The 15,173-nt window shown below is 49.4% G+C and overlaps 1 pseudogene; it reads left to right on the top strand.

The window, feature by feature from the left end:
- Positions 1 to 467: 467 nt before the first annotated feature.
- On the top strand, positions 468 to 1,510 carry LOC122044239 (annotated as a pseudogene).
- Positions 1,511 to 15,173: the final 13,663 nt, after the last annotated feature.

Below are 15,173 nucleotides of genomic sequence, written 5' to 3'. Positions count from 1 at the left end.
TTATAATGTATAAATAGACCTTCATCTATGTCTATGACCATTAGATACGAATGATCATCTTTGTTATTAAGAGGACATAAGATATATCTAATAACCTTATATTCATTAGTTTGAATAGTTTGTTGTAATGCGTCAACATCCATCATCTCAAACATTACCTATATAAACAAGATCCATTTTAGTGGACTAAATACAAGAAAAAAGAAATAAGGGGGTGTTTGGTTTAAGGGAATAGAAGTAAGGAATGGGAATAACAATCAATGTTAATGTTTGGATTACAACAATGGGAATATAAATAAGGGAATGATTCCTTATTAGTGGGTAATGGCTTATTCAGGTGTCCCATCCCTTCAATCACTCATTCCTGTATTTGCAGCAATCACAATTTCTCATTAATAACAAAAATACCCTTAACCTAATTTCCCATCGCATTTCTTTCCTCCTCTCCTCTTTGCTTCGAACGACGCCAACGCCGCCTCCTCTGGATGCTCAACGAGCTTGCCTCCCCCTACGACGACTGCGAGCAGCGCCTCGCCTATGCCTTCCCGCAGGCCCTCTTCTGCCGAGCCACAGCCTCCGGCGACCACTGCTACAGAACCTCCCTCACCGTCGCCGAACGCACCGTCTCCTTCGCCTCCACCCGCCGCCTCGCCCTCAAGTTCCAGGAGGCTGCCCCGTGGTCCACTTTCGGCCACGTTGCCTCCAACGGCGCCCTCCTCCAGGCCCTCGACGGCGAGCCTGCTCTCCACATCGTCGATGTCAGCAACACCTTCTGCACCCAGTGGCCCATGCTCCTTGAGGCCCTCGCCTCGCGCGCCGACGCAGACGCCCTACGCGTCCGGCTCATCGTCGTCTCCTCCACTGCCGCTGGCGTCGTGGCCGAGATCGGAGTGCGCATCGAGAAGTTCGCGTGGCTTATGGGCGTGCCGCTCGAGTTCCGGGATATCACCGCCCCCGCGCTGCCGTGCCTCGCCGACGCGCTGCGCCCCGAGAAGTCGCGGTGAACTGCGTCGGCGCTCTTCAGAGAGCCGGGTGCGGGGATTCGTGGGACTCGTTCCTACGGGCTGCGGCGGCTCTGCGGCCGAGGGTATTGACTGTAGTGGAGGACGAGGCGGACTTCGGCGAGTTCATGGAGTCCTTCGAGGAGTGCCTGCGGTTCTACGGCTCCTATTTCGAGATGCTGGAGGAGAGCTTCCCGGCGACGTGCAACGAGCGGCTTGCTCTAGAGAGGGAGTGCTTCCGGAGCCTCGTCGGACTGCTGGCGTGCGAGGGCGGCGCAAACGCAGTGGTGGACGGTGAGCGAAGGGAGAGAGGGAGGCAGTGGTGCCGACGGTTGGAGCGGTGCGGCTTCGAGACGTTCGGCGTCAGTGACGATGTCATCGATGACTTGAAGGCGTTGCTGAAGAGATACCGGCCAGGATGGTCGCTGCTGCCAGCGGAGGGGGAGACGTCGGACATGTACCTAACGTGGAAGGATAAAATTGGAAATTTATTTGATTCCCATTACTAATGTTGATTCGAAACAAACATCATCAATTATAATCATATTCATTCCAGATTTTGAACCAAACGCTGATAATGCAATCCTAATTCCCATTCCCATTGACTCCATAATCAAACCCATTACCATTCCGATTGATATATTTAAACCAAACGCTCCCTAAGATTAGTTCAAGTAGACAATATAGTGTGTCAAAGGTGTTGGACCGCTGGGCTGGCTAGAAGGGGGGATTGAATAGCCTGCCAAAAAAAATAAAAGTACAACCCTTCTCGATCTTTTAACAAAACACTTGCATAAAATGTAAAAGCAATCAATAGAAAAGAAGAGGCAAGAGGATTTACTTGGTTACAACCGGGGAGGTTGTTAATCCAAGAAATATGTCGCACTAACAATCTCCTTCAGGTGGAGAAGCCTCTTACAGCAATTAAGTGCAAAACAGAGAAGCTAATCTAGAAATTGAGCGTACAAGTGCTGGAAGTGAATTACTTGGAATGATGAAAAGCTTCTAGATCAAGACTGTATTTATAGCCTTGGTCGGGGCGTCCCGAAGGGGTTCCGGGCGCCCTGGGGGGATAAAACTTTATCCCCCAACGTTCAGATCGCGATTGACGTGATCCTGGTCAAATTTCAGGTCCGGGTGCCCGGAAGCATTCCGGGCGCCCCGGGCTGTTCCGGGCGCTCCAAGCCATAAAGTCAACACCAGTTGACTTTGCTTCCGGGCGCCCCGGGCTGTTCCGGGCGCTCCAAGCCATAAAGTCAACACCAGTTGACTTTTTCGTCCGGGACCTCTGCTCCGGTTCAGTTTGCCTTGGTCCGGGTCTTCAACTCCGGATCCGCTCTCTTGGGTGATCTCGGCCATCCGAAAAAGGGCTCACCTGAACCCAACTTCTGGTCTTCTCGAGCAGGCTTCCGTTCCGGCTTCTCGTCCATCGAAATCGTCACGTGCTTCCTTCTCGTCCGCCAGCGTACTCATCCGCAGTCTTCATCCCTTGGTCGCACCCCGTGTCGACCTTCTCGCTAGCTGCGTCTCTTGCTCCCCGAGCATTCTTCCGCTCTGGCTTCTCGTCCCTTAGAACCACCGCACGCTTCCTTCTCGTCCACCGATGTACTCTTCCGCAGCGCCTCATCCCTCGGACGCACCGCGTGCCTTTCTTCTCGCTAGCTACATCTTCCGCTCGACTACTTGTGCTCCTAAGCTCCTGCACACTTAGACACAAGGTTAAAAACATACAGGACCTAACTTAACTTGTTGATCACACCAAAACAATCTTGGGGTTCCAACAAAAGGTTTTGACTTCATTTGCTATAATTGGAAAATATACATTTATGCAATTATCATGGGTATATGAGTCCAATTAAAGACTGTCATTAAATCTTTCATATCTAATGAGAAAATATAGTTGGACTATACTTGAAGGGGTGTATCCCTACATAAACCAACAACATAAGAAGAATTTATAAGTTATTAATAATATTCACAACTTCTACATTTGTAGTTGCTATGAAAAATTACATTCAAATGCTTTTCTGGGTTGAGAGTGAAATTTAACATCAGATGTAATTGTTGGAACCCCAAGGTGGTTTTGGTGTAATCAACAAGTTAAGTTAGGTATTGTGTGTTTTTAACCTTGTGTCTAAGTGTGCAGGAACTTAGGAGCACAGGTAGTCGAGCGGAAGACACAGCTATCGAGAAGGATGACACGCGGTGCGTCCGAGGGACGAGGCGCTACGGAAGAGTACACCAGCGAACGAGAAGGAAGTGTGTGGTGGTTCCGAGGGATGAGAAGCCAGAGTGGAAGACTGCTCGAGGAGCAAGAGATGCAGCTAGCGAGAAAGTCAGCATGGGGTGCGACTGAGGGACGAAGACTGTGGATGAGTACGCTGGCTGACGAGAAGGAAGCACGCGACGATTCCGAGGGACGAGAAGCCAGAGCGGAAGCCTGCTCGAGAAGACCGAAAGTTGGGTTCGGGTGAGCCCTATTCCGGATGGCAGAGATCATCCAAGCGAGCGGAAGACTCAGTCTGAGGCGAACAGAGTCGGAGCAGAAGACTTGGGTTGGAAAAAGTCAACAATGTTGACTTTTCCAACCGGGGCGCCCGGAGTTGAGGTTTTCACAGGATCGAGTTTTGACTTGATCTGAACGATGGGGAATAAAGTTTATCCCCCCAGGGCGCCCCGACCAAGAATATAAATATAGTCTTGGTCCAGAAGTTTTTCAACAATCAGAACTCAAGCAATTCTTTCAACACTTATGTACTTCGTCTATAGTTTAGCTTCTTTTTGTGGGCTTCATCGTTGTATGAGGCTTCTCCGCCCGAAGGAGTTTTTAGTGCGATCATCTTCCTCGGATTAACAACCTCCCCGGTTGTAACCAAGTCAATCCCGGTGTGCCTTGTTTTTCTGATTTATTTTCTTTTAGCTAATTTATGCAATTATTAGTTTAAGAGTTTGAGAATGGTTTGTTTTTTATTTTCAGGCTATTCAACCTCCCTTCTAGTCAGCTGTCGTGATCCAACAAGTGGTATCATAGCCAAGGCACTTCAGGAGGACTAACCGTCAATCGAAGCAAAGATAATGGTCCGACCAAGCATCTACCCACCGAAATTCGAAGGGAATTTCGCTACCTGGAAAAAGCGAATGCAGGTATTCTTTACAACTGATTTTGAATTAATTTTAATAATAGAATTTGGCTTTGTAGCTCTAGAGGGTAAAGAAAAAAATCAATGGACGAAAAAGGAACAGGCCGACTACGTGGCAAACGGCAAAGTAGAATACCATCTGTTAAGTATTCTTCCTTTACAAGAAGTCAACCGGATCGGGAACTACGACTCGGCAAAGGAACTTTGGGAGAAGTTCCTTGAGCTACATGAAGGAACGTCCGAAGCCAAGCTCGCTAGACGGGATCTACTTCGCAATCAGCTCACCAGCCTGTGACTTGGGGAAGACGAGACAGTTGCGCATTTGCACTCTAGAATCAAAGAGATCATCACCGAATTGTCAAATCTCGGAGAAAAGGTAAGTAACTGAGATTCACTAAGGTACGCTTTAAATTCTTTTCCGGGAAATTCAAAATGGGCATCACTAGTAGATGCCTTTTACATTTTGAAAGATTTAGAAAAAATTACACTAGAAGAATTTTCCTCGACATTTGAAGTGCACGAATCAAGATGTGCGGGTACGAAGGAGCCCAAGAACAACGTCGCCCTCAAAGCATCGAGAGACGAACCTGAGTCGAAATCTTCTCTCAGCGACGAGGAAATGGTAATGAAGGTAAGACGGTTTAAAAAACTTTGTAAATCTAGAACTACTAACCATCCGCAGGGTAGAAAGAAAAGGACCATCCGCTGCTACCATTGCGACGAAGAAGGGCACGTCAAGGACAACTGCCCCAAGCTGAGGAACAAGGACAAGGATAAAGGTAAAAAACCTGTCCAAAAGCGCAAGGTCCTAAAGGTGACGTGGGACGATACGTCGTCCGAATTGAAAGTCGATGCATTCTCCGGACTTGCATTAATGGCGAGTCATCAAGACGACGACTGCGATTTAAGCTCTTCCGAGATGAGCATCGAGAGCATCGATGAAGGGGGAGCTACGTCGAAAGAAAGCAGCAGTTCTGTAACACCCCACCCTCCACTCTACTGGTCTGTGAGGGTGGGACATTACTGTACTATTAACTTTTCTTAACTAGTGTTGCTCACATGTTGATAGTTGATCTTGTCCGAACGCTGAATCAACGGACGCTGGGCACGTGGCGCTCTCCGGGTCGCCGATGTAGATCTCCGGCTAGTCTCACGAAGCTCCGGCGAACCTGCACAGAAGTCGGGCCGGGAAGGGGTTCCCGGCGGCGACCCTCCGACGCTCAAGTCAGGCAAGCAAGCAACAAAGCAACGGCTCCAAAAATCATAGAAAATGCGTACCTCCGACGAAGTCTGCGGCTCTTTATATAGAGCGGTGAAAGAGCCTCTACACGCCCACCGAGACGCGTACGTGTCCGCAGCCCATACCCCGGTATGTGTTTGTCAGAGAGTTTACCTGACGCCATACTGCAACAGTCCCATCGCGCCTTCGATGGGACAACAGGACACCCCGTTGTCAGACTTGGAGTATGGCCTAGCCATAGGACTTGACGGCTGTCAGAAGATGTTCCTGTTCTCCTTTACCCACCGCCGGTCGGGACGTCCATCCGGCCGGCTAGACGAAGAGCGCCATCCGGACGGCCCTAATTCCCTGCGCCGGCCGGGCGGCGCGCTCAAGACGACGATCTTGCCTTCTCTTAGGCCTTCCGCTCGGTCATTATTTACTGTTTCATTGAGCGTCGGAACCCCGATCCCTGTCAGGGCACCTTTTACTATCAGATGTTTACTAGCAGACCGATCGGCTTGCCCTTTTCTCATGAGTCCGGTCGGCTCACCCTTCTTCGACAGACCACCTGACCTTTTGACCTCCACGTGGCGTTGACCCCTCGTTAGGGGGTCCCGGGCTTTTACCACCGGATCACTTGCCTTCCCCTCGAGTCTAGTCGAAGGAGGCGAAGTCCGACTGACTGGACTGCTGATCTGACTGAGCAACGATCACTGCATTAGGCCGTTCGGCCAGGCAAAGGGATACTCATCCGTTCGGCGGTATCTTGTCCATGCCTTGTGTTCTCTTGGAATCCATGTCCGATGCTCTCCCCTACTACCCATCACGTGCGCTGCGCACAGTAAGGGGAGCTCATTAAATGCGGCCAGTATCCTGCTAACACGTGGCGATCGTGCGTTTGTCAGCGTATGGCGGTGGCGTCACTTCTGATGGGACAGCCGCCGTTTGAAATGAACGACTAGATGACGACCTCGATATCGGTGACCTGGATCGGACGGCTGAAATTAATAGCGGCCGCCCTTATAAAGTGCCGACTTCCACTTTCCGCCACATTTCAGCCTCATCTCCTCCCGACGTTTCGCTGCTCCTTTCTTCTCCGGCGACCTTGAGTTCCGGCTCTCCGGCAACCCTACAGCCCCCTTCGATCATCCTCTTTGCCCGTAAGGATTCCTTTTCCTTGCCGCCTCTCCTTTTTTCTCTCTATTAGCTATTTCTTTCATCATCCCGCATTCTTTCCCTATTTTTATTTCTCCCTCCTTCCATCACACGTCCATCCCTGGCCTTATACCATGACCAATACCTCACAGCCGACCGGCGGTGCTCCGGGTCTTTGGTATTCGGCCATGGAAAGCCGGTTCGACGAGGAGGACGCCTTGCCCCTCACTCGAACCTATGATCTGCCGACCGACCACCAAATAGTGTTAGCCACACCGACCGATCGGCCTCATGAACCGTCGCCCGGCACCGTTTTATTCTTCCGAGACCAATTTTTGGCCGGGCTACGCTTTCCACCCCACAAGTTCTTCTTACAAATCTGCAATTATTTTCGCATTCCGCTCGGCCAGGTAGTCCCTAACTCCATTAGGCTGCTGAGCGGAGTGATGGTCCTTTTTAAACTGAACAACATCCCCCTCGACCCTAAGATTTTTCACTACTTTTTTTATCCCAAGCAAGCCGAGTGGGGTACCTTTATTTTCCAATCTAGGATAGGCTTCGTCCTCTTTGATAATATGCCGAGCTCCAACAAACATTGGAAGGAGCACTTTTTCTATGTGTGTTTTCCCGAGCGGCCAACTTTTCGCACCAAGTGGCAGACGGCGATGCCGGCGCAACCGGAGCTCGGCAAATTTAGAGGCGATGCGGCCTACCTTCATGCGGCCGAGCGGTTGGTGGGTCAACGCTATCACATTGACAAGCTGCTCCTCCCAGGAGTAATGTATATATTTGGCCTGTCTTCCACCCCAGCCGATCTGCCTTGCAGCATGAGTAAGCGATTCTCATCCCTCCTTTTTCTTTTGTTCTAATTGATTTAATCTTTGTTTCTGCAGCTGAAGTTATGTGGCGTGCTAAGGCGACCGAGAAGCTCAAATTGAAAGCCGCTCAGATTGAGGCGGTGAAGAACAAGGAGGTCGCCGAGCGAGGCCTTGATCCAGCCGATTCGACCGGCGAATTAGGCGAGGGGACCCAGGATGCCCCTGAAGCCTTAGCAGCTACTACCTCTCACGACGAGGCAGCGGGCGGCACAGAACCTTCTACCCAAGCCGAGGTGGAGGGTCGTTCGGCCAATGATGTTCCTCTAGTCACTCGGAAGCGCCAACGACCGGAATCTGCATCTGCCTCAATTCCACTTGATGATCCACAGCCCGAGCGGGGTGCGGATGCTCCGGTGTTGTCCGGGACGGTTTCCCTAGAGAGTACCCCGACCCCACATGGCTCTCCGAGGGCAAGCTCCGAGGTGCCGCCGTCCAGCCCTTCAAGAACTCTGCGCCGTATCAGGCATTTCGGCGAGCTTCCTTCCTCGTCCACCGGTGGGCCATCCGGTAAGACCGATGCTTCTCAGGGCGAGCCGAGCGGCCAGAACTTAATTAAAACCGTCCTGCGCCTCCCCTCAGAGGAATACATGGCTGCTGCTGATCGGCCAGTGGTCCCCGAGCAGCAGATCACCTTGACGGGCCCTCTTGCAAAAGCTTGGGAGGACGCTCGGCGCCGAATAAAAGCGATGACTCCCGGGCAGCTCGGCGACAGCAACCTTCAACAGGCCACCGGGGTATGCTCTTTTTCTTTGTTCGTGTATTTGAATTAAGTTTTTAACCCGTTCACTTTTGCTCGTAGAATTGGGTGGAGCAAATTGCCGTTAGCAATCGGTTGGCCGAACTGGAGGATGAATTGAAAAAACTCAAGGCCGCGGGGGACAGCCAACAGTCGACGGCCACTCTGGAGAAGGCCAAAAAATTACTGGAAGCCGAACGGAAACGAGCTTCCGATCTAGCAAGCAAGGTCGTTCGGCTCGAAGCAATGGTCAAACAACGAGATAAGGAGATCAAGACGGCGATCACCCGGAAGCGCCAGACCATCGATGACATGGACCGAATGAAGGTGGAGATCAGAGGGCTAGAGCAACGCATCAAGGATCTGGATGCCCTTCTGGCCACCGAGAAGGAGGGCCACTCGGCCGATCTTCGAAGATTTGATGGAGATTTGAAGGATCTTCAAGCCGCCAGCGACGCTGCCCATGCCGAGCTCAAAGAGTATCAAGAGGGGGAGTCGGCTCGCTCCGACGAGGTGAGGAAGGCATTCGTCCGCTCGGATGCCTTTGGGGAGAAATTTACTGACAAGATCTCCCTCACCTTTGAAGAGGCGATCAAAGCGGCTGTGGATCACTTAAAGGCCAAAGGCCACCTGCCCGCCGAGCTGACCATCCCTCCCGAGGACCTCGCGACCGTGATGGGCGCCATCCCTGATGCTCTTTTTGATTTCGACGCATGAGGAGTGTTTCTTATGAACTTTTTTGTATCCCCGCCGTTCGGCCAAACTTATTTTTGCTGTAACTTTTTTGGTTAGCCCTGTGCTTAATAGATAATCTTTTCCTTTCCTTCAACTTTTGTTTTGGCCAGAAATTTTTCTCTCGTCATAACTAAAGTGTTCTTTAAAACTCCTCCGCTCGGCACCACGCTTTGTCAAACTAAAGTCGATTGTCTTTAATAACGTCTTTCATCATGCGACTGAGCAGCCGCTCGACATGAGAACGTCACTCATTCACTTGCTCGCATTTTTAATTCCGATTAACCATCTTTTGCTTCGCGCCTTACCTCAAAGGGGTTTTTGCTAGATTTACGTAATGCGAGCCGCTCGGACATTTATAGACGCCGGCTCGTCTCTCGATATTTAACGTCGGAGCTCGACGGTCTTCCGCTCGGACGTTTATAGACGCCGGCTCGTCTCTCGATATTTAACGTCGGAGCTCGACGGTCTTCCGCTCGGATGTTTATAGACGTCGGCTCGTCTCTCGATATTTAACGTTAGAGCTCGACGGTCTTCCGCTCGGATGTTTATAGACGTCGGCTCGTCTCTCGATATTTAACGTCGGAGCTCGACGGTCTTCCGCTCGGATGTTTATAGACGCCGGCTCGTCTCTCGATATTTAACGTCAGAGCTCAACGGTCTTCCGCTCGGATGTTTATAGACGCCGGCTCGTCTCTCGATATTTAACGTCGGAGCTCGACGGTCTTCCGCTCGGACGTTTATAGACGCCGGCTCGTCTCGATATTTAACGCCGGAGCTCGGCGGTCTTCCGTTCGGGACGTTTATAGACGCGCTTGTCTCTCGATATTTAACGCCGGAGCTCGGCGGTCTTCCGCCGGAGGGTTTATAGATCCGCTCGTCTCTCGATATTTAACGCCGGAGCTCGGCGGTCTTCCGCCGGATTTTTAGACGCCGGCTCGTCTCGATATTTAACGCCGGAGCTCGGCGGTCTTCCGCTTGGATGTTTATACGCGGCTCGCCTCTCGATATTTAACGTCGGAGCTCGACGGTCTTCCGCTCGGACGTTTATAGACGCCGGCTCGTCTCTCGATATTTAAAGTCGGAGCTCGACGGTCTTCCGCTCGGATGTTTATAGACGCCGGCTCGTCTCTCGATATTTAACGTCGGAGCTCGACGGTCTTCCACTCGGATGTTTATAGACGCCGGCTCGTCTCTCGATATTTAACGTCGAAGCTCGACGGTCTTCCGCTCGGACGTTTATAGACGCCGGCTCGTTTCTCGATATTTAACGTCGAAGCTCGACGGTCTTCCGCTCGGATGTTTATAGACGCCGGCTCGTCTCTCGATATTTAACGTCGGAGCTCGACGGTCTTTACGGCTAACTTCGATACTGCCGATCGGCGGAACCCTTGGTCATCTTTTGAATTAATTTTGCTTCCTGCATTACAAGGACATAGGCAACCGAAATGTGTATAAATTTACATTTAGCACACCTTTCCCCCAGCTCGGATATCGTACCTCCGGCCGAACGGCTCGGGGTCTTCTTCGTCGAGTGCTTGGCTCGGATACTATACCTTCGGTCGAATGGCTCGGGGCCTTTGTCCTCGAGCGCTTGGCTCGGATACTATACCTCCGGCCGAACGGCTCGAGGCCTTTGTTCTCGAGCGGTTGGCTCGGATACTATACCTCCGGCCGAACGGCTCGGGGGCCTTCGTCCTCGAGCGCTTGGCTCGGATACTATAACGGCTCGGGGCCTTCGTTCTCGAGCGCTCGACTCGGATACTATACCTTCGGCCGAACGGCTCAGGGGCCTTCGTCCTCGAGCGCTTGGCTTGGATACTATACCTCAGGCCGAACGGCTCGGGGGCCTTCATCCTCGAGCGCTTGGCTCGGATACTATATACCTCCAGCCGATCGGCTCGGGGCTTGAAAGAAACTACATCTGAAAAACTAACCTGTCGATCAGCATAAGATCTAACGCAATTTCTCAACTCCCGAATACCCGTGGAGTGAGGTGGATACAATGTACTCGTCGAAATTTATCAAGGCCAGGAGGATGGCGAAACTTCCCGGTCGGTCCTCCATGGTCGCTCGGCCTACCAGAGGTGGAGGCGGCCTGCTGCTTTATCCTTTTACTTGAGCCTTCTGCTCCCATTGCTCCACGAGCCTTCATCATCGAGCGCCTGGCTAGGATACTATACCTCCAGCCGAACGGCTCGAGGCCTTCTTCATCGAGCCAAGAGCGCTTGGCTCGGATCTTATACACCATGAAGATAGGCCGCTCGGCCGATAATGCCAATCGCGCACATTATAACATTTTGCCTTCTGCATTTCAAATATACAACCAAACGGAAAATATACAGCACATATTCTATTGGTGCACCTCTCGCTCTGCCCCGGACAGGCTAGAGATAATTTGCGCTTCATGGTGGATCCAAGTGCCAATCCATCTTCATCCGCTCGGCAGCTCGTCCACCCAACTTCCTTGTATGCGGTCGATTCATCGCCTGACATCAAACTCCCGCTCTTGAGGTTCCAGAAAGAGGGGCTTGCTATAAGTTGAATTCGGGAGATGAAGTATCTGCTTTTGAGGGAAATGGGACTGTGGCAGTCGGTGCTTCCGCTCAGGAGAAGCGTCCGCTCGGAGGGCCTTGCCTTTTCTGTTGTCCCGTATTGATATTTCATCTAAAGAAGATCCCCGATTGCGATTCACTGCTACAGCATCAGGAGGCGTCCGGAATAGGGCCCGACGGAATAGAACGGTAGCTGGTGGTGTTTCCGCTCGGCCACCAGACACTGACGTTGCTTGCTTCTCCGGTCGCTCGGCTGTTACTTTCTGATTTTGCTCCACAAGCTTGGCGGCCCTTATCTCGATCAAAGTGTCGAGTTCCTCCGTCGAAAGTGTCATCGTGTGTTGTCGTCCAGCCTCGTCCATCGTTTCCGTTCGGATGCAGGAGCGTTCCCACAGACGGCGCCAAATTGATCCTGTCCGAACGCTGACTCAACGGACGCTGGGCACGTGGTGCTCTCCTAGTCGATGACATGGGCCTCCGGCTAGTCTCACGAAGCTCCGGCGAACCTGCACAGAAGTCGGGCCAGGAAGGGATTCCCGGCGGCGACCCTCCGACGCTTAAGTCAGGCAAGCAAGCAACAAAGCAACGGCTCCAAAAATCGTAGAAAATGCGTACCTCCGGCGAAGTCTGCGGCTCTTTATATAGAGCGGTGAAAGAGCCTCTACACGCCCACCGAGACGCGTACGTGTCCGCAGCCCATACCCCGGTATGTGTTTGTCAGAGAGCTTACCTGACGCCATACTGCAACAGTCACATCGCGCCTTCGATGGGACAACAGGACACCCCATTGTCAGACTTGGAGTATGGTCTAGCCATAGGACTTGACGGCTGTCAAAAGATGTTCCTGTTCTCCTTTACCCACCGCCGGTCGGGACGTCCATCCGGCCGGCTAGACGAAGAGCGCCATCCGGACGGCCCTAATTCCCTGCGCCGGCCGGGCGGCGCGCTCAAGACGGCGATCCTGCCTTCTCTTAGGCCTTCCGCTCGGTCATTATTTACTGTTTCATTGAGCGTCGGAACCCCGATCCCTGTCAGGGCGCCTTTTACTATCAGATGTTTACTAGCAGACCGATCGGCTTGCCCTTTTCTCATGAGTCCGGTCGGCTCACCCTTCTTCGACGGACCACCTGACCTTTTGACCTCCACGTGGCGTTGACCCCTCGTTAGGGGGTCCCGGGCTTTTACCACCGGATCAATAGTTATACTTATAACTCTTTACAAACTCGAAACATGCAATAAGTAACAGTTGAAAACATAAATAACTCATCTAATGCATTCTACTCAATTATTTGTTCTCAACTAAAACTATATATATTAATTTGAACATGCTAAAACTATATATTAATCTGAACATGCATGCAACAATAATACAACTCAGATAGCGGAACTAATGTGCATAGCAAATAAAAGGAAGAATTCTAAGACTTAAAATATTCAATGAATAAATCCAGCAACATGAAAGAATAATCCCAACAGTCTAAATACAAAATCTTAATCAGTTCTTAAGCAAAATCCCAAGGCTTCCATAGTCCAGACATCACACATCCATCTACACCTCCTTGTCGCCTTCCTTCACTATAGCTTTCCTTTTCCTTTATCTGCAGTAAGAGGAAATGCAACTATAAGCAGATGCTTAGTAAGCGCTATCTAACTCACAAAACTCGAATATGCATGTGAACAAGAAGGAATTTAAAAACTGAATACTTTAAAAGAAATACTACTCATGCTCATCTAATAGCAAGGAAATCAAAACAGACTGAAATGCTAAACATGTAAGCTACTCATGCTCATCTAATAGCAATAAGAAAATCTAAACATGTAAGAATAAAAGAGCTAAGCTTGCTGATTTTTAGACTTATGGGAAGCTTATTCCATTTGTTCAAAACTTATACTTTTATACTTCAAAATAATAATCTCTTGGGCCCAGGCTTAGTACCATTTGCGCGCTCCCTAATAGAAATTGAGGTAGCGAGCCACCAGTCCTATGAGGGTAAAGACCTTGGTCTTACCAGGGCCAAGACCTCGGAATTGGTCACCTGGATTGGTTTAACGACAACCTCGGAAGTCGGGTACTAGCCCTTTCAAATAAAATACCTATTATCTTGTATTACTTCTAATATTTAATGCCTCAACATTTCTTCAAGCACTAGACGTGCTACTGATCCTCAAATGCTGGAACTTGGGATCAAAATTAAGACCTTGGTCTTCCTTTGCCTATAATTACTCATGAATGTATATGTACAAAATCCGGAGCAAGATAAGAAGTTATTCTTATAACAATTGGCTCTAGATACAAGAAATATAAAACTAAAACCTACAACTGAGATATCAAAAACTATATGCTTATAAATAAAACCGTTCATGCATATTGAGGTGGCAAGAAAACTTAAATCTGTATGCTTGAAATAAATGGTAGCAAGGAAACAAATCTAAACCACATGCTAGAATAAAGGTTGTCCAGGCTTGTTAAATAACAAGAAATTTGTACTGAAATGCTGAACACCACAGAAAGACCTAAAATCTCATGCTTAAGTCAAACAACAAGATCTAAACTGAAATACTAAAGTCATGAGCACAAACTAAAAACTAGGGTTCGGACTATAGCACTTGAAGCAATGGATCAAAACAAAACTGCAATCTACCGAAACTTCCAGAACCAAACTATTCATGTCCATTCCAAAGCACAAACCGAAACTTGCTAGGCTCAATATGAGCCAACTGTGAACATTGAGGTAGCAACAATTAAAAAAAAAATCTAAATATGAGATGCAGATTATAAAAGATGGGGAGTCCAAACTACATGCTCAATCCATTCAAATCCCTTCTCATCTTCTTTATAAAACTCACGGCAGCAAGCTTCAAAATCAACAATCTTTACAGCATATTCTGAAAACCCAAAAGAAACACTAAATCAAAACTCGAAACTACCCCTACCGCAGGTGAGTAGCGCTTACCTTGGTTCTTGGACTCACAACCGAGAAGAGAAGCTTCTAGGGTTTCGGAGAACTTAAAAATCCAACCTTTCCTTCGTGCCTACGGATTCCCTTGACGAGAAGGTCTCTATTCCGTGAAGAGCTCACGGGATTTGCCCTTCGCCGACCGCCGGAGACGAAGCCCTAGCTTCGTCTTCAGCTTCCGCCCGAATAACGCCGTTGCACGTGAGAGAGGAGAGGAAATTAGGTCTTGGAAAAATAATCCCTAAGTTCTCTCTTTATCTCCCTTTATAACTAGAGTATTCTGTTATCTACTATTGCTTAAATTAATTTTGCTATCTATTTTATCAGCACGGCCCTGCTGGGTTCCTGGTCATCCAAAACAACTTAAGGCTTTGCTTAACCAGAGGTCTCCGGTTCGAACCTTGGCTCAACCTCTTTATTTTTTTTCAGCTTGTTTCTTTTGGTAAAAATACCAAATGAACTCCGAAAATTACATAAAAATACTCTAAAAATTTCTAAAATTCTCTAAAATATTTCTAAATATTTTCAAGCACTATTAGGACTCGTAATAAGGAAATTTGGATTGTTACAATTCCCCATACCTTATAAAAAGTTCGTCCTCGAACTTAGAATAATTCTGGATATTTCTGTCTCATACTGTCCTCACGCTCCCAAGTAACCTCCTCGTGCTTCTGGTTCTGCCAGATGACCTTCACTAGTGGTACTTCTTAGTTCCTTAATCTCTTAACTTCTCTATCCACTATCTGTGTAGGTCTGCTCTCATAGCTAAGATCCTCCTGGATCTGCACAGACTGAGG

The sequence above is a fragment of the Zingiber officinale genome, chromosome 1B, assembly GCF_018446385.1.
Source record: "Zingiber officinale cultivar Zhangliang chromosome 1B, Zo_v1.1, whole genome shotgun sequence".
NCBI lineage: Eukaryota > Viridiplantae > Streptophyta > Magnoliopsida > Zingiberales > Zingiberaceae > Zingiber > Zingiber officinale.
Note: the sequence above shows the minus strand (reverse complement) of the source record. Positions and strands in the feature narration are given on the sequence as shown.